Source organism: Pelobates fuscus, chromosome 6 (assembly GCF_036172605.1).
Source record: "Pelobates fuscus isolate aPelFus1 chromosome 6, aPelFus1.pri, whole genome shotgun sequence".
In the NCBI taxonomy this organism is placed as follows: domain Eukaryota; kingdom Metazoa; phylum Chordata; class Amphibia; order Anura; family Pelobatidae; genus Pelobates; species Pelobates fuscus.
In genome coordinates this window covers 186,051,783-186,070,869 of record NC_086322.1, presented here as the reverse complement: position 1 = coordinate 186,070,869, position 19,087 = coordinate 186,051,783, and the positions used below count along the sequence as shown (strand labels likewise).

Genomic DNA, 19,087 nt, shown 5'->3' with positions numbered 1-19,087 from the left:
CATGTTCCTTGAGGAACCTTAGTGAGCATATGTTATGCGTGCGTTCTTTTTTGTGAGTCTTAAAGATGTGAGAAGGAACTACAGACTCCCTTTCGCTGTGGTGAAACCTGCAGATTGGAATGAGTAATAAAATGTACAGGTCTTGGTTTATTTGGATTTTTTAATTTGTAGTTTGTAGAAAAGCCTCCAGAGGGAGCAGGTGTTAATAGCCATTTCCAGGGTTTTCCCTTTACACACTGGCATTATTGCTATCTATTAACAATCAAAATTTCCACACTGCAGACTTAAATTAACAATCTAGAAACTATAGCAATTACTGACAGGCTTATCCAATGACTGGTAAAAAATGGATGACATTGATACTAATGTAAAAGTGGAATGTCCACATAAGCAACACGCATGTAGGAGCAAGTCTGCTGCAGCCTTAAGGAGCTTTGGCCAAAAATGGTTAAACCACACAACTGAATGGGTGTAATAAGCGCTATATCTGCATGTAATGATTAAATTGCCCAATCAGTAGAGGATAAAATACTTGTTTTTAAAGCAAACAAAGAAAGCAAAAAAAAAAAAAAACAACTGAAAGTGCAAAGCATTTTCCAAACATATTTCCACCCATACAAGAGTACTACCTCGGTAATGCTCTAGACATGTGCAGCTCTGACTGGATGAATGAAACACTTCCATTTAGTGTGCTTCTGCCAACAGAAAATACAGCAAATAGGGTCAGTGGAATGAGAATCTCTATTACGTGAAGATAGCATTGAATATGCTATGGCACGTTTATATGTCAGATTAGAATATACTAGCAACCCAGCACCTGGTACCACAGATAGGATTAAAAGGCAGGAGCTTAGATTTGGTATATTATAGAGAAACTAGAAGACACACAAAAAATAATTTGGCTGTCCAGAGCAGGCTCCACTCCTGATGCAGTCTAAGGCAGATTTATTAAAGTGTTTTAGGCAATGTTTTGGCCTTACTAATGCTGAAGATAACAGTTTACCAACATTTGTGACCAGTCCTTCTTTGTCTTAAATGTGACAAGGGTATATTCATATATACCGGACATTCTTATTTAATGAGGAGAATTTAGGTTAGGTCCTCTTTAGAAGACTGGAATTACTGGAGACCATATTTGTACATTTAGTTGTGCACATAGAAACACCTAATAAAGAGAAAAATCATGCTATATTTTACACACGTATGCACTTCTTGAAAACACGAAGTCAGTGCTAGCATTAAGCGAACTAGGCAGCCACCTAGGGCGCACCAGCGGATGAATGGCTAAAGGGGAGCGCACTGCACAATGTTCTCGCTCTTGCCGGTTATGGAATGTAGTGTGGCAGAGTGGACCATGGGTAGAGGATGTCCTATATCTTCTACTGGTCTAACACTGCCTGCTGAGAGCACCGAACAGCTTCCCACCAGACCAGGTAGAAGAAACAGAAGATTCACTAACTGCAGTCTCCTTGGCCATGCTACATTAAGGTATAAAGTGACACACACAGAGAGGCTGAAGGGGGCCAATGACACACACAGAGAGGCTGAAGGGGGCCAATGACACACACAGAGAGGCTGAAGGGGGCCAATGACACACACAGAGAGGCTGAAGGGGGGGCCAATGAGACACACAGAAGGGCTGGGGGGGCAATGAGACACACAGAAGGGCTGGGGGGGCAATGAGACACACAGAAGGGCTGGGGGGTCAATGAGACACACAGAAGGGCTGGGGGGTCAATGAGACACACAGAAAGGCTGGGGGGTCAATGAGACACAAAGAAAGGCTGGGGGGTCAATGAGACACACAGAAAGGCTGGGGGGTCAATGAGACACACAGAAAGGCTGGGGGGTCAATGAGACACACAGAAAGGCTGGGGGGTCAATGAGACACACAGAAAGGCTGGGGGGCAATGAGACACACATTATATATGTACATAAGTTGTATTATCTATTGTATTTAAAAGCTGCATTCTTTCAGTACTTTTATAGAGAATGTGTATCTACGGTTATTCTATTAAATTAACGGTAAATGGTAAGGTAAAGTACAGTACAAAAGCTTCACATACATATTTATATACTTAGACTGGCTGTGCATGGTGGGAAATGCATTTCACATGTATCTGGGATAGCAAAGTTACCTAGAGCTGTTGCAGAATGATGAAGACTAAAGCTAGAATTACTAATCCACTAAAAACCAGCCACTCTGAAAGCGATAATGCGGATAACCATTTAGAAAAAGCAGCTGCAGCCATTAAAAAGTCTAACCTTGCATACATGTAATAATTACCAACAGAATTAACTCTGATGCCACATTAAAATAACCAGGAGAGCGACGCTGACTTTGTATGTAAATATTAGCTATACCAATTAAAGCGTTCGCATCATCTCTGGTTACAAGCACACTTTGCAATTATCTATGCATGGTTAAAAAAATACCTTTACCATAGGCAGTAAAAGGCAGCAGATTTTTTTAAAATAGTTTTGCTTTTCAAACTTACAAGGATCTCTACAGACACATTGATAGCAGACAATTATTAAAGTGTATTTATAAAATTACTTGCCTGGCTTGGGAAAAACAATATGCAGCCCATCTCTACCAGATATTACTCCGTAAATGAGATTCTGCTCATGGCTGCTAAACTAACCAGCCATTAAGTTAATTTAAAACATTTTTAACACACATACAAATATTGCTTATGCTATATGCTTAGTGCATTTCAAACTCCGATCCCCCAAATCTTGCTAATCTAAAACTCCCATATTCCTCTGCCCATTGTGACAAAATCCCTATTTTGCCTTCCCCAGAGTTATTCTCCTACTCTGTTCAGATATTTAGTTCATATTTTATTCCCCATTTCATTAGAAAGAACCAAGTATCAAACACCGATCACCCCCTGACTCATTAAGTTCAAACTAACCACAGGAATTCAGTGCTCTCTTTGTGTGCCATCTTGTCGCACGAATGCAGGCAGCGAAATTTGGTCGTCGAGTGTCTGGAATTCTGAGGCGTCCACTCGACGGCCTCAACACCGGTGAAAGCGTACTAACGCCTTCTTCTAGCCGCGGCAAGCCAGGAGAGCGCAGTTCGACAGATTGTTTGGCAAGAACTCCCGAACAAACCCCACACTATGAGCCAGAGAACCCCGTTCACCTTTTTATTCGTACATTATTTCATTTGGTATGAAACTCTCGAACTAGACCGACCGCTACCCCTGAACTTATGGAACTATTTCTGGGTAGACATCGCCAGAGTGGTCGGTCAATTCTTTTCTCCAGTGGCGATTCAACTACAGGTGATACTCGAAAAATGTGAATATCGTGCAAAAGTTTATTTCTGTAATGCAACGTAAAAGGGGAAACTAATATATGAGATAGATGCATTACATGCAAAGCAAGATAGTTCAAGCCGTGATTTATCATAAGTGCGATGATTATGGCTTACAGCTCATGGGGATGTGCAGACTATGGGGGTTTGGTTACACAAAATATGACTTTTGTATTTAAAGTGTTTTTGTGAAATATTAGAGTAAATATTTTCTGTACTAGAGATAATTGAGTTTAAGCCAGCCACTTAACTCAATTATCTCCCAGATTCAGGAGGGATTGTATTGTTTGTACTTGGAGTGTCATCATTTGTAACCTTGCTGTTCTTGGTTATTGTGTTTGTGTCCCTGTCCCCAACAAGGTCCATGTGGGAGTATACCTTACTTGGGTACTTGCATAAAAGGCCAGCTGTGGCTTCCATTAAACAGAATGCTTTACACCTTCATGAAGTCTTGGCTCATGTTTGAGGGATTGGGAGTTACAATCACTGCAGCTTCTTCTATGCTTGGATGTCGGGAGATTTTACACGGATATATTCAGTCAGAGTATAGGGGATCAGTAACACCCATGTTTTGCATTTAAAAACATTCTTGAGATTGTAGGCCATCAACATCTAGGGGGCAGAGATCTACAGTGTTTAATGTCAAATTCTCATTGAAGAAGTTAGTTGGGTTTGGAAGTGTAGGTGACTTGGCAGATAGGGTATGTGAGCAGGGAAGTGGATGATGGATAAGATGTGGGTGACTGTCACTATGTAATCAGTGGGTGGGGAGAATATAAGTAAGTGGTTGTATGTGACTGTATTGAAATATGTGACAGGGTTTGTGGCCGGGTGATTGTATTTAACAGATTGGGAAAATGTGCCAGAGTGGATGGGTGCTTATGTGATGTAATTCCAGTAAAATACAAGTTTAGCAGGCTAAGATTGCCACAAGGCATATGTATGTATATGTGTTTGTAGTTAGTTAATTACACGTAGCTAAGATACTGTTATCACTGTACTGACCAGGTGCAGGAATGTAAGAACTGGAATTACGCGTCCCTCTCCTTTGTATCAGATGAGCCACGTGGTTAGACCGGATGGATGAGTTTAGACTCTATTTATTAAATAGGTTAAGGGTATGTGTGGGTGTAGTTAATTGTGGGAGGAGCTACAGTGCTATATAAGGAATGTACTCTATGTATTCAGTACTCAGACTTTGCTGTATTTTGGTGACGCTAGTCCCTCTGAGTCCCGATCGGTGATCCAATAAAGAATCTCTTCCTTCCTGAAGAAACCTGTGTCCATCTCTCTGTGCTTGGCTTCCGTCAGTTTCTCCGGTATCATTTGGTGCATTGGCCGGGAAGCTCATCGTTCAACGGTAGCTGAGAGGCAGAGGCGTGAGACGGTCTATCTTTGCCCACGTTCTCTACGGCTGCACCCCTGAACTTCTGCGTGGACCTCCCTTCGTCTCGGCGCCACTGGTCTGTTGTCCAGGAGATCATCGGCCTCTACGTAAGAAGTGCTGGGGTGTCCCCGTCGATGAGTGTGAACTCAGGTTCAGGAACGAGGAGGTAAGATAACTGCTGTTTTAGACGGCAGGACCCGCTAGGGGTATACCGATTGTGCGGTAGGCCCAAAGGGGTTTTTGAATCTGTATCTGCCCCCTCTGTCGGAGGGAAGGAGCGAAGGCGCACCGCTCGATCGAACGCTCTTTAGTCAGACCGTTTGATTTGGTTAGTCAGGCGGGGTCCAGGTGTAAGATAGCCCTAGCCGGACACCGGTGTCTTGTCTAGACTAGCGTTCTAGGGTGTATATTACGTTCGCTAGGTCGGAGGGACCGGGAGACTAAGCGGCGCCTGTGTAAATTCGGTTCGCTAGTTCTCATCCTATCTGGGCTAAGTGGGAAGGCGTGTAAATTTGGAACCCACTAGACTTTTGATAGTGCGACTAAGAGGCGCCTGTGTAAATTCGGTTCTCTAGCTCGCTATATATGTGGTGATTGGGCAGTGTGGCTAACCAAAACGGGTGTATATAGTTTTAGGTAGTCCATTCAAGGTACTGGCCAATAGTTTAGTTGGGAATTGTAAATGTGTTAACGATTGTTTTAGTAAAGTGTATATCTTGTTAGATAGCGCGAGCTCAGCCGTCTAGCGAGAGTGTTAATAGTGTGTTGCTGTATTATAGTGCACGGTACCATAACCCTGTATATTTACTGACATTATATAATAAGTACTAATCATTGTCGTCCATTGCATGTTTAACACCATAACCACTAATAATTGTATTGTGACCTTAACTTGTGCTTTGACCTATGCTAACCGTACTGTAACCGCTATTTGTAAAAGACGATGTTACTGGGGTGTGTTATAGACGGGTAATTCGTATATAGAGAATTATAGCGTGGGTGACTGTATAGTTACGCCAAAGGGCATAATATTGATTATATAGTGACTGGTGTAACAGCTGTGTGTGTACGGGAATTCCCTGAGTGTTTATTGTTATTGTGTACGTTTCACTTGGTAACCGTACCACGTGGTGCTGTTGCCAGAGGAAACGGGTGTGACTGTTGAATAGTACGCGTGTATAGTATTCGTTGTCGACGACGTTCCATTGTTAAGTATGGGTGCGTCGCAGTCAACGATTCCGGATCCCTTAGGATGTATGGTTAAGAATTTTAAAAAGGGATTCAAAGTTTGTGATTTTGGGGTAAAGATGTCTCCTGTACGTTTGGTCACTTTGTGTACTAGGGAGTGGCCTACTTTGGTTGCGGCATGGCCGCCACGTGGCAGTTTGGATCCAACTCTGGTACAGCGCTTACACGTGGCTGTATCGGGTAGGCCTGAACTTTACGGCCAGTTTCCTTATATTGACTGTTGGAGACAGGCCGTAAATGACTCGCCAAAATGGCTCCAGACATGCCACGAGGAGCAGTGTCGCCTCATGGTAGCTAGGACTTGCTCGTCCACTAGGACTGGTGTTAGGCCCATTTTGTACACGCCCCCTGAGTCCGAGATCCCTTTGCCGCCCCCTTACTTTCCGTTAAGAAGAAGTGACGCAAACGCAGGAAGTCCTGCACCCCTCCCCTCATTACCCTCATCCACTTCCGCTTCCTCCTCCAGTACAGGATCCACCCCCCCTCGTACTAAATCTCCCCTTCCGGAACCAGAATCCACCCCCATTAGAAACGAATATCCTGATTTGGCGCCACTTCAGACTTCCGGTCAAGCTTCATCTAGCTCGGCTCGAAGTGTTTTATTTACGACCTTTTCCCAAAACCGACCTCCCACATCCCCATACCCTATCTCTCCCCGACCGGAACCCATGACTGACGCCTCTCTACGTAGCCCCATCCAAACCCGACAGTTGACTGGTGCCCAACAATTAAAGCACTATCAGATGCCTCTTCGTCTGAATCCCGGGTCAGCTTATATCGATGCCGCAGGTCAAATGGCACACGCTGACCCAGTCTTCGTATATGTCCCATTTACCACAACCGATCTTTTAAACTGGAAGACCCATAATTCCTCGTATACTGAGAAACCACAAGCTATGACTGATCTGTTCACCTCAATAGTACAGACGCATAATCCGACATGGGCTGATTGCCAGCAGTTACTAATGACTTTATTTAACAATGAGGAAAGGACAAGAATAAATCAAGCAGCCATTAAAGCATTAGAAGATAGAGCCCGTGCTTTGAACCAAGCTAATCCAGCAGCATGGGCCGCGACACACTATCCCAACACCGATCCCGATTGGAACGTAAATGGTGCTGATATGGTTCAACTCAGAGCCTATAGAGACGCTATAATTGCTGGCATGAAAGCCGGAGGAAAGAAAGCCATTAACATGTCGAAGACAGTTGAGGTGATCCAGAAAAGCGATGAAGCGCCCAGTGTCTTTTATGACCGATTATTGGAGGCATACCGCTTGTATACCCCCTTTAATCCGGAAGACGCAGACAATTCCCGAATGGTTAACTCCGCCTTTGTCAGCCAAGCATACGGAGATATTAAGCGCAAGCTACAAAAGTTAGAAGGGTTTGCAGGTATGTCCATCACCCAACTAATGGAGGTAGCAAATAAGGTCTATATGAACAGGGATACAGAAAGTAAGAAAGAGGAAGAGCGCAAGATGCGTAAAAAGGCTGATATGCTAGCGGTAGCGATCGCAGGCGTAGATAAACGGGGCCCAGATAGAGGCAATAATAGATGGAGTAGGGAGCCTTTGAGTAGGGATCAATGCGCGTATTGCAAGGAAGAAGGGCATTGGAGGAACGAATGTCCGCAAAGAGAGCAGTACGAGAGAGACCAACCCAGGGCAGGCTACGGAAACTTTAGAGGTAGAGCGAGAGGTAGAGGAGGCCCCGGAGGGAGTAATGGTTATAGAGGGAGTAATGGGAACAGAGGAAGTGTTAGGGAAGACAGGTATATTCCAGCAGCGCAAAGGTCCCGCGATAGAGAAGGTAGGGACTTTGTAGGATTGGCTGACACTGTCATGGAGGACTATTGATACCGACCGGGCTCCATCCCCCTTGGTCGAGCGGAGCCTATGGTCGATGTATCAATAGGGGGGAAAAGGAGTGCGTTCATGATCGACACTGGTGCTGAACATTCAGTGGTGACTAATCTAGTTGCTCCTCCATCTGGAAGGACTATTACTGTGATAGGAGCAACTGGAAGAAGTGCTGAAAAACCGGTTCTTAAAAGTCGACTCTGTACATTGGGAGGCCACGTAGTAAAACACCAATTCCTTTATATGCCTGAATGTCCAGTCCAATTGCTGGGACGTGATATGCTATCAAAATTACAAGCGCAGATTACGTTCCTACCAAATGGAACAACATCCTTAAAGTTTAATGGACCTTCAGGTATTATGACTTTATCCGTACCAAAGGAAGAAGAGTGGCGACTTTATACAGTGTTGACTAGCCAAAACCCTAGGAGTGATGAGACATTGTTTAACATACCAGGAGTTTGGGCAGAGAACAACCCACCAGGACTGGCCCGCAATATTCCACCAATAAAAATTGAACTGAAACATGGGGTTTATCCAGTGAGCCTAAGACAATATCACATTCCGCAGAAGGCTAAGAAGAACATCCAATCCTATCTGGATAAGTTCATACGGTATGGTATCCTAAAATTCTGTACTTCCCCCTGGAACACCCCATTGCTGCCTGTTCAAAAGCCCGGTACAGATGAGTATCGACCTGTACAGGACTTAAGAGCAGTCAATGATGCGGTTGTTAGCATACATCCAGTTGTACCCAATCCATATAACCTGCTTGCTTTAATTCCGGGCGGGGCTACTTACTTCACAGTCTTAGATCTCAAAGATGCCTTCTTTTGCCTCCGAATTGCCGCAGAAAGCCAATGTATTTTCGCTTTCCAATGGGAGAACGCTGTAACGGGCTCAAAACGCCAAATGACTTGGACAAGACTTCCCCAAGGGTTTAAAAATTCACCTACCCTATTTGGTTCAGCTCTAAGTCAAGATCTACTGGATTTCGAGTCTATCCCAGGAGAATGTGTATTGTTACAATATGTAGATGACTTGTTGATAGCAGCAGTTACAAAAGAAAAATGTCAGCAAGCAACGCACGATCTACTACATATTCTCTGGAAGGCAGGATACAAGGTGTCCAGGAAGAAGGCTCAGTTGTGTTTGCCAACTGTCAAGTATCTGGGATTCCATATCTCTGAAGGTCAAAGGATTATGGGGCCAGAGAGAAAAGAAGCTGTCTGCCAAATACCAATACCCAAGAATAGAAGACAAGTGCGAGAATTCTTGGGGGCAGCAGGCTTCTGTAGGATATGGATTCCCAGCTATGCGATACTGGCAAAACCTCTGTACGCAGCCATCAAAGGTACGGAGCACGACCCCTTCTTATGGACCCAAGAACAGCAAACGGCATTTGAAGATGTGAAGAAGGCTTTGATGAGTGCCCCAGCATTAGGTCTACCTGATCACACACGACCATTCTACTTATATGTACACGAGCAAAGAAGAATGGCTGTGGGAGTATTGACACAGTACTTGGGATCATGGCAAAGACCTGTTGCCTACATGTCTAAGCAACTGGATGCAGTGGCCAGCGGACTTCCACCTTGTCTAAGAGCCGTAGCTGCAGCCGCCCTGCTAGTAGCTGAAGCCGATAAACTCACTCTGGGTCAAGAACTTTATGTACGAGTCCCACATGCAGTACAGACGTTGTTGGATTACAAAGGAAATCATTGGTTTAGTAACAGCCGTATGACCAAGTATCAAGCAATGTTGTGTGAAAACCCAAGAGTGCATTTAGAGACTGTAAACACCTTAAATCCAGCTACCCTTTTGCCGCAACCTACTGAAAGTCAACATGATTGTTTGGAAGTAATGGATGAAGTATTTTCAAGTAGACCAGATCTTCGTGATTTTCCCATCCAGAACCCCGATGTTCAATATTACACCGACGGCAGTAGTTATGTGAAAGAAGGGATCCGCTATGCAGGATATGCAGTGACAACAATAGACAAGGTGATAGAAGCTCGGCCACTGGCGAAAGGAACATCAGCACAAAAGGCAGAATTAATAGCACTAACACGAGCGTTACAATTGGCTGAAGGTTTAAGAGTAAATATCTATACGGACTCTAAGTATGCGTTTTTAACCACTCATGCCCACGGAGCTTTGTATAAAGAAAGAGGACTACTGAATTCAGAAGGCAAAGAAATCAAGTACGCAGCTGAAATCCTACAACTATTGGAAGCAGTGTGGGAGCCGAAAGAAGTCGGTATCATACATTGTCGAGCGCATCTGAGAGGAGATGGTGATGTAACCAAGGGAAATCGGATGGCAGATAGTGCAGCTAAGCGTGCTGCTGAATCAGGAAGACAGGAGTATGTGGGGCATATAGCTGCTCTTATACCAACTCCACTGTCCCAATGGACTCCAGTTTATACAGCTCAAGAAGAGGAGTGGTTAAAGACTGAACCGGGAAAGTATTTGGAGAACAAGTGGTATCAGCTAGAAGATGGAAGAATAGTCATACCAGCATCACTAGCGGTAGAAATTGTCCAAAATTATCACAACGGGACACATTCTGGGAGAGACAGTACTGAAGAATCTCTCAGGAAACATTTCTACATACCAAGATTGTCCAACTTGACTCAGGCCATTGTACGCAGATGTGTAACGTGTGCTAAGAATAATGCAAGACAAGGACCAGTAAAGCCACCAGGAGTCCAGTTTATGGGGGGACTCCCCATGTCCGATCTACAAATAGACTTTACAGTAATGCCTAAATCGGGTGGACATCGTTACCTGTTGGTAATTGTGTGCACCTATTCAGGCTGGGTAGAAGCATGTCCTACTCGTACAGAGAAAGCAGGAGAAGTTGTAAGATTCCTGCTACGAGAAATAATACCCCGATATGGACTACCCTGTTCTATAGGATCGGACAATGGTCCAGCTTTTGTTCATCAGTGCCTACAACAACTGACTCATATGCTTGGTATAAAGTGGAGGCTTCATACTGCATATAGACCCCAGAGTTCTGGTAAGGTAGAGAGAATGAATAGAACTATAAAGAACCAGTTGGCTAAAATGTGTCAGGAAACCCAACTTAAGTGGAACGTTCTCTTACCCATAGCTTTATTGCGAATCCGCAGTACCCCTACCAGAAGGATGGGCCTCTCTCCTTTTGAAATCATGTATGGGCGACCACCTCCCGTACTTGGTAACTTAAGGGGGGACTTGAGTCAGTTGGGAGAAGGAATTACCCGGCAGCAGGTTGTAGAGTTGGGTAAGACTATGGAGGAGGTACAGAAATGGGTACAAGATAGATTACCTGTGAATATTTATCCCCCTGTTCATAGTTATCATCCAGGAGACCAAGTGTGGATTAAAGAGTGGAATAATGTACCGTTAGGGCCCAAGTGGAGAGGTCCTTATGTTGTTCTTTTGTCTACCCCTACAGCGATAAAAGTAGCCGAAGTAACTCCGTGGATACATCACTCCAGGGTTAAACCAGCAGCAGTCGATTCTTGGCAAATTACAGCAGATCCAGAGAATCCCTGCAAGATCCGGTTGAAACGCACTACTCAGTCGGAGTAACGAGGAATTATTGTGGATTACAAATTTTATTGTTACAGGTGTGAGTGAGAAGGCCATAATAAAGCCTGTCCGCTTACCAACACATAGTGTATAAGCCAGGAAAGTCTCGAAGGGACACCTGTGAAGACGAGCAGAACTCCATTCCCTGCAGCCCTCACATCCTGGAAGCTGAGGTTCCATCGCACGGACGAAGACTGAGGATGACGGCGAAAGATGTGCTTTTGATTGTGTTTATTTATATGTGTTTTTATATTCAGGAAGGTAGAGGTACCGACACTCCTAGCTGTGAGGTATGCATTAAGACTACGAGAACAGGTAACCATATTTCCCAAACCCTAATTTGGCATTCACAATACGAATGTAAAGGAGAGGTATCAAGATGTAGATACCTAAATATAGACTATAGTGTGTGCTATTTAGGAGTAGGAGAACCTAAGTGCTTCAGTCCAGAGTATCAACCTCGTACAATTTGGTTGACTCTCAGGAATGGAGATCCTCAGGGGACCCTAATTAATAAGACGGTGTTAGAATCCGTACATTCTTCGGGTGTTCTGCTATTTGATGCATGTAAGGCGATATCAAGTGGTAGAAAACCGTGGAATGTATGTGGGGATCTTAGATGGGAGAGGACGTATGGGTCTAATGATAAATATATTTGTCCCAGTAGTAAAAATAAATATGTGAGTCCTAGATGCCCAAATAAAGACTATAACTTTTGTCCATATTGGTCTTGTGTGGGGTGGGCGACTTGGGGACAGACAGTAGATAAAGACATGATAGTGACTAAGTTGCCGACTAGCCCTTATTGTAAGTCTATGGAATGCAACCCAGTCCATATACTTATTAATAACCCCGACAAGTTCCTAGATAAGTATGGAAATTTATTTGGGTTTCAGATATACGGGACGGGTTTAGATCCTGGGACATTATTGTTTATAGGAATAGAGACTGATACGGTATCCTCCCAGACTCATCAAGTATACCATTCCTTTTATGAAGAGATGAGTATAGATAATAAGATCCCCCATAACGCTAAAAACCTGTTCATTGACCTAGCTGAAAGTATTGCCGGTAGTCTTAATGTTACCAACTGCTATGTGTGTGGAGGTACTAACATGGGAGACCAATGGCCTTGGGGAGCAAAGGAGGTAATGTCCGGTTCTGAGGCAGTTGACCAACTAATATCTACACAAGCCGATTATCATTTGAGTGTTAGAGGTAAATCTGAGTGGAGATTAAAGACCTCCATCATAGGTTATGTTTGCATAGCAAGGAAAGGAATAATGTATAATACTTCTGTAGGAGAATTAACTTGTCTAGGGCAAAAAGCTTATGATGATGATACTAAAAATACAACTTGGTGGTCGGCTTCAAATGTCTCAGAACCATCTAACCCGTTTGCTAGATATGCCAGTTTAAAGGATGTGTGGTTTGATTTATCCATCACATCTACCTGGAGAGCCCCAGCAAATTTGTACTGGATCTGTGGTAAGAAAGCCTATTCGGAGTTGCCACAGGACTGGGAAGGGGCATGTGTGTTGGGTATGCTCAAACCATCCTTCTTCTTGTTACCGATTGAAACAGGTGAGACTTTAGGTGTTAAAGTGTATGATGTGAATCATAGGAAGAAAAGGGGACCCTTAGAGATAGGCACCTGGGAAGATAATGAATGGCCTCCCCAGCGTATCATAGATTATTATGGGCCAGCCACGTGGGCAGAAGATGGTACCTTTGGTTATAGAACCCCAATTTATATGCTCAACCGTATTATAAGATTACAGGCGGTGGTTGAGATTATTACTAATGAGACCTCACAAGCACTCAATCTTCTAGCGAAGCATAATACCAGGATGAGGACAGCAGTGTACCAAAATAGATTAGCCTTGGATTACCTTTTGGCAGTAGAGGGAGGTGTATGTGGGAAGTTTAACCTGAGCAATTGCTGTCTTCAAATAGATGACGAAGGGCAAGCAATAGCTGAGCTTACTAGCCATATGGTTAAACTAGTGCATGTGCCTACTCAGGTATGGAAAGGGTACAATCCAAGTAGTTGGTTTGGTAGCTGGTATGAGTGGTTTGGAGGGCTTAAGGCAGTGGTAGGTGGAGTCCTACTGATTTTACTGTTGTGTCTACTCCTACCGTGTCTTATACCCTTAGTAGTTAGGTCTGTGCAAAGCCTGATAGGAAGTATAGCAGAGAGGAAGGCTGCTGCACAGATAATGGCGATATATAAGTATAAGGCTCTAGATCAAGGAGAACCAATGCAGGAAGATGAGTGTTAAAAGATTCACATCATAAGATAAGTCTGGTCTGGTTCATGGTAACCTGAGGTATATGCAAACCAAGGTTAAGTGATGCCTCAAGTAATTGTGAAATATCAGAGGCATCAAAGGGGGGAATGTGATGTAATTCCAGTAAAATACAAGTTTAGCAGGCTAAGATTGCCACAAGGCATATGTATGTATATGTGTTTGTAGTTAGTTAATTACACGTAGCTAAGATACTGTTATCACTGTACTGACCAGGTGCAGGAATGTAAGAACTGGAATTACGCGTCCCTCTCCTTTGTATCAGATGAGCCACGTGGTTAGACCGGATGGATGAGTTTAGACTCTATTTATTAAATAGGTTAAGGGTATGTGTGGGTGTAGTTAATTGTGGGAGGAGCTACAGTGCTATATAAGGAATGTACTCTATGTATTCAGTACTCAGACTTTGCTGTATTTTGGTGACGCTAGTCCCTCTGAGTCCCGATCGGTGATCCAATAAAGAATCTCTTCCTTCCTGAAGAAACCTGTGTCCATCTCTCTGTGCTTGGCTTCCGTCAGTTTCTCCGGTATCACTTACAACTAACTGGGCTGCAGGGAGGGGATATAGCGAGTTTGCACTATACCTATGCACGCTGTTAAGAAACAAATCAAGTAGTCAATGGTAAAGAGAATAAATTAACCTTTAAAGATGAGGTGTATGGGCACCCTGCACCCTATTCGTCACCCTTGGATCAATCCTGGCACTTATAGCCCCATATGACGAGTGCATCTGGGGCTTCATTTCATTTTAGTGAAACACTAGCATCCCTCTCTCCCCTTCATAATTCAACCCTTTTGGACTGACAACATGTCAGGATAGTTAAGAAATGAAACACAGTTAAACAACAAGACACAGTGATTCTGCCTGAATGGCGGCCATAGTAAATTAAATCCACCCAGCACCCTTCAGAGCCCATAAATCTCCCTCATGGTGTGAGTTAAGCAAAGCATTACATATTATGGGTTTTTGAACTAAGGGGAAAAAAAACAAAAAGTAAAAACATTTTTAATGTTTACTAATCCTTTCATTTCCCTGTTAATAGTCAGAGCGAGGGCAATTTATTATTTATGCCTGGTACGCGAACAACCTCTTGCAGCAGTCTAAAGTGGATATTTGATTTTCGACCAACTCTTCATCTGACACTACAAAACATCCTGTGAAGGTATTCCTACCAAGAAAGAATCCTGCGAGGATAAGTGAACCTACATTTATTAGGTGCCAGAGAGAAACCTTTCTAATGGAAAATATATATTGCTCCTTAATGGAAAGAGATTTTATGTCTGAAGAGCATAATTAGCAATGGATAATGCAATTTTAAAATGCTTCGAAAAGAAATATGACGGGGTCTATCCATTCTAATAGTTTGCAAACTCATCATAAAAACCCTTTACCCAGCATTTAAAAACTTTCAGAAGCCAAAGAAAAAAAAGAAAAAAAAGAAAGTAACGCTGTCTAACTGTACTTTAAAGAAACATTTAAAACACAAGTGATGTTTCATTTAAAGCAACTGGTGGAGCCAATGACTGACATAAGCAGCACTTTTTGCCAAATTAGATGGTCATTGTGTTAAAAAATGTCTGGTGAAAATGTAATGATACACATTAGTTATACAATTGTTATTTATGGATTTCTGCCATTTTTCTTTTTTCATGCCAAAAGCACAGAAGTTGTATGGAAATAAGAGCATAGAAACATGAGAAACGAAAGTCAAATGTTGCACTGTGAATACAAATATGCATTCAATAAATAGAGCAGTTCTGTGACTGGCCTACGTCTTTAACAATTCTCAAAACAGACACGTAGGTGAGAAGGAATGAAGAGTCTTCAAGCCTTACCAGAGGTAATAAACCACAATAGGGTAAGAGCGTTAGCTTTGCACTCTCAGCCAATCATTGCCACCAATTCCTGGTTTGAATTAGTATGGCGCAAGGTGGTAGCATAGTTCCGCCTCAGTGATATAGTCACTGGAGCCAAGATGCAGGATACCAAAGACTGCGTATATTTTGCACCTTAGGCACATTAAGCATTATAGGTTAACACACCTACTAAAAAAAACTAACACTCTAGTGGCCACCTTGGTAGAGACAGAAGCTGGCTTCAGTTTGGTATACCGGACAATATTTGTTCAAGATCTCACAAACATAAGTAGGTTAAAATGTCTTCTAGTTATCTAAAGCTGAGGTGGTTATTCATATATTAAAGGAACACTATGGCATTAGAAATACAAAACTACTAGAGGCAATCTTAACTCTGAAATGTAAACATTACAGTTTCTCTAAATCTACAATATTGTCAGCTGTTGGGGTAAGGGGACAGGGCACCCAGTCCAGCTCAATGAGATGAAGTGGACTGGGTACATATAGTGTCCCTTTAACTACCATATGTAGATTCCTAGAATATAAAAAAACCAAAACCATACAATTCTTAATGGCAAAACCGAAAACAGAAAGTTAAAGAGAAAATAGGAACTGTTCAAGGAATGTGTTTTTTGATATACACTTATGATCTTGCACACTATGAGCTAAAGCAAAATAAGGTTAAAATGTTGCCACTATTTAAAGGACCACTATAGTGCCAGGAAAACAAACTAGTTTTCCTGGCACTATAGTATAATAGGTCCTCCCCCCCTCCCCCCCTCCCCCCCCCCACCCTCACGGCCCCCCTCCTGCCGGGCTGAAGGGGGAGAAAGGGGTTAAATTATTAACTCCTTCGGACGTCATCGGCTGAATGCGCATTCAGTCAGTCCATAGGAAAGCATTCTCAATGCTTTCCTATGGACGCTGGTGTCTTCTCACTGTGAAAATCACAGAGAGAAGCGCAGAAGCGCCTCTAGCGGACGTCAATGAGAGCCACTAGAGGCTGGATTAACCATATGTAAACATAACATTCTCTGAAACTGCTATGTTTATTGCAGGCAGGGTTAACCCTAGATGGACCTGGCACCCAGACCACTTCATTAAGCTGAAGTGGTCTGGGTGCCTATAGTGGTCCTTTAATTTGCTCATCATACCAGAAGAATAATGGAGAATCCTTTGTTGTAATCATGACGTGTAATTCTGAGCCATTAGCCAGAGACCCAGTCCCAGAGTTTATCAAAAATGAAGAAGTTGCCAGGTAGTCCAGCAAATGGGAATTATAATTGTATGGAGTCAAACATCCAAGAGGAGCCATCATGTCTTTTGGAATTACATTGTGTAAATCAATGCAAATGATCTATAATTTGCGTTGGATGTTTTATCCACATGATTCTTTCTTTATATTTACATTAAATATTTTGCAGATGACATCATAATCCAGGTACACATTGCAAATGAGAGAAAAAAAAAACACACTGGGGTTAATTTGACAATGCAAAACAGGTGGTATTCTGGTGCTAAATAACGAGTAATCAACTTAGAGACCAAGAGAACATCTCTCAACATGTACTATGCACACTTATTAGCAACCAACTTGTCCTACCAAATCTTCCCATTATGGATTAGTACAGAAATGTATTGCAAGCTGAGCCAACACACAAAGAGTTGACTCTTCTATTACTCTTATTTAAGATGCTAATTTTCCCAGGAAGCTGGCTTACTGGTGACATCTAGAATATACAAGAAAACAGAATCTATCTGTGAATGCAACAGTCCAAGAGCAATAAGGTATTACAAAGTGTAAGCCAATCGTGTCTATTCTTGTGTCTGTTTATAGTATTACATTTAAATTATTTGCTCTTCCAGATAGAATATATAAAACCTCAATTTGTTTGTTTACATTAGAGAAACACTCCAAACATCGTAATCACTGCAGTGAGCTTTAGTTGTTATATTGTCAGGAGTGTCTGAGCGAAGCTGGGCAGTGTAAGACTACCTTACTGGCTGAGACTGTCCGATTAAGGACCGTTGGTAGGAAGTCAAACCAATCTAAAACGGTTTGGCTAACGACAATGGGGGTGTTTGGGAACTCCTGCCTCCATAACCGCTACAGTGCACTGTAGTGGTTATGATGCTCTGATTGTTCCTTTAAGTGTTCTCTCTCCTATCCCTTTAACTATTATAGCAAGCAATATGAAAAGGTATTTGAAAACAATCTCAAAAAAGTGAGGTGTACCAATCTCAAAACAGTGAGACAAACCAATTTAGTTATGAAGCAGCCACCCGGAGAAGACACACAGAGCCATAGCCTCCACATTTTGTTATATTATTTCAATTATTTTAAATTCTTCAAGCTCTGACTCATGGTTCTGCAAGTTACTTACCTCACAGAACCATTGTATACAGAGAAAACTAGCAGTGGTGGTGGACCACGCTGAAGTTATACAAAGGGTCATGAAGAAAGTATATAATTACATACAGTTGATGGAAGAAAATTCTGTACAATAGGTCTCTTAAGAACAAAAAAGCAAAACATAATAGTGCAATGCAGTTAAGATAAAATATGCAGATAATATTAGCATTGCCAATGGCACACTCACACTTTCTAGAGCCAATATAGCTCTATTTCTGTAGGCACAGACGGTATAATCCCAGTCTAGGGATACAATGGTGAGATCCATATATATATAAACAGAGAGAACTCCAATGGTTGGGTGGAATAATCACCACCTATGGATATACTGAATGTCCAGGGAGCCACAATACAATTAAAATAAAATTCCAAGGACTGTATATTTAAAATAAAAAAAAAGTACTTTACCAATATATATATATATATATATATATAGTGATACAATTAGATAAAAAAAGTACCAGTCCACAATAGAATTGAGTAGTCTCTGGTTTCAGGTCCTCACTACTTTAGGTGCTCCACAAAACACTTCTCTATTTTAATTTTAAATATCCACCAGTCCGTGGAATTTTATTTTAATTTTAGATTGGCTTCCTGGACATCCAGTATATCTATAGGTGGGGATTATTCCACCCAAGCCTGATTATAACAGAGCACGTCCATGCTCTGGGTATTGTAAGTAGGAAGGTTTCCTTAATATTTCCAATATTACCTACTGTTTATATCTCCCAATATATACTCCTACCTGGACCAAGACTCCTGAATCTCACCATTGTATCCCTAGACGGGGATTATACCGTCCACGCCTACAGAAATAGAGCTATAATGGCTCTAGAAAGTGTTTGTGTTCTATTAGCATTGCTAATATCTGCATATATTAGCCAACTGTATTGCACTGTTATGTTTTTCTGTATAACTTCTAATTGTATCCATTAGCAATTCTCCACCCTTTTGCTCAGCCAACATGACATGGACATATACCTAAATGGATATTCCATCTTCCCAAGTCCCTTAGAACCCCTAAATCGGCTCTACAAGATGTAATAATGAATTTGCTAAACTCTCTGTAATAAGTTCTGACAGCTGCACAGGGATCAACTCATT

At 42.4% G+C, this 19,087-nt stretch overlaps 1 protein-coding gene across 5 annotated transcripts in view; it reads right to left on the bottom strand.

The window, feature by feature from the left end:
* PPP3CA (protein phosphatase 3 catalytic subunit alpha) overlaps window positions 1–19,087 on the bottom strand; it is a 216,276-nt gene that overhangs the window by 70,316 nt on the left and 126,873 nt on the right. The gene's annotated exons all lie outside the window — the stretch shown is intronic.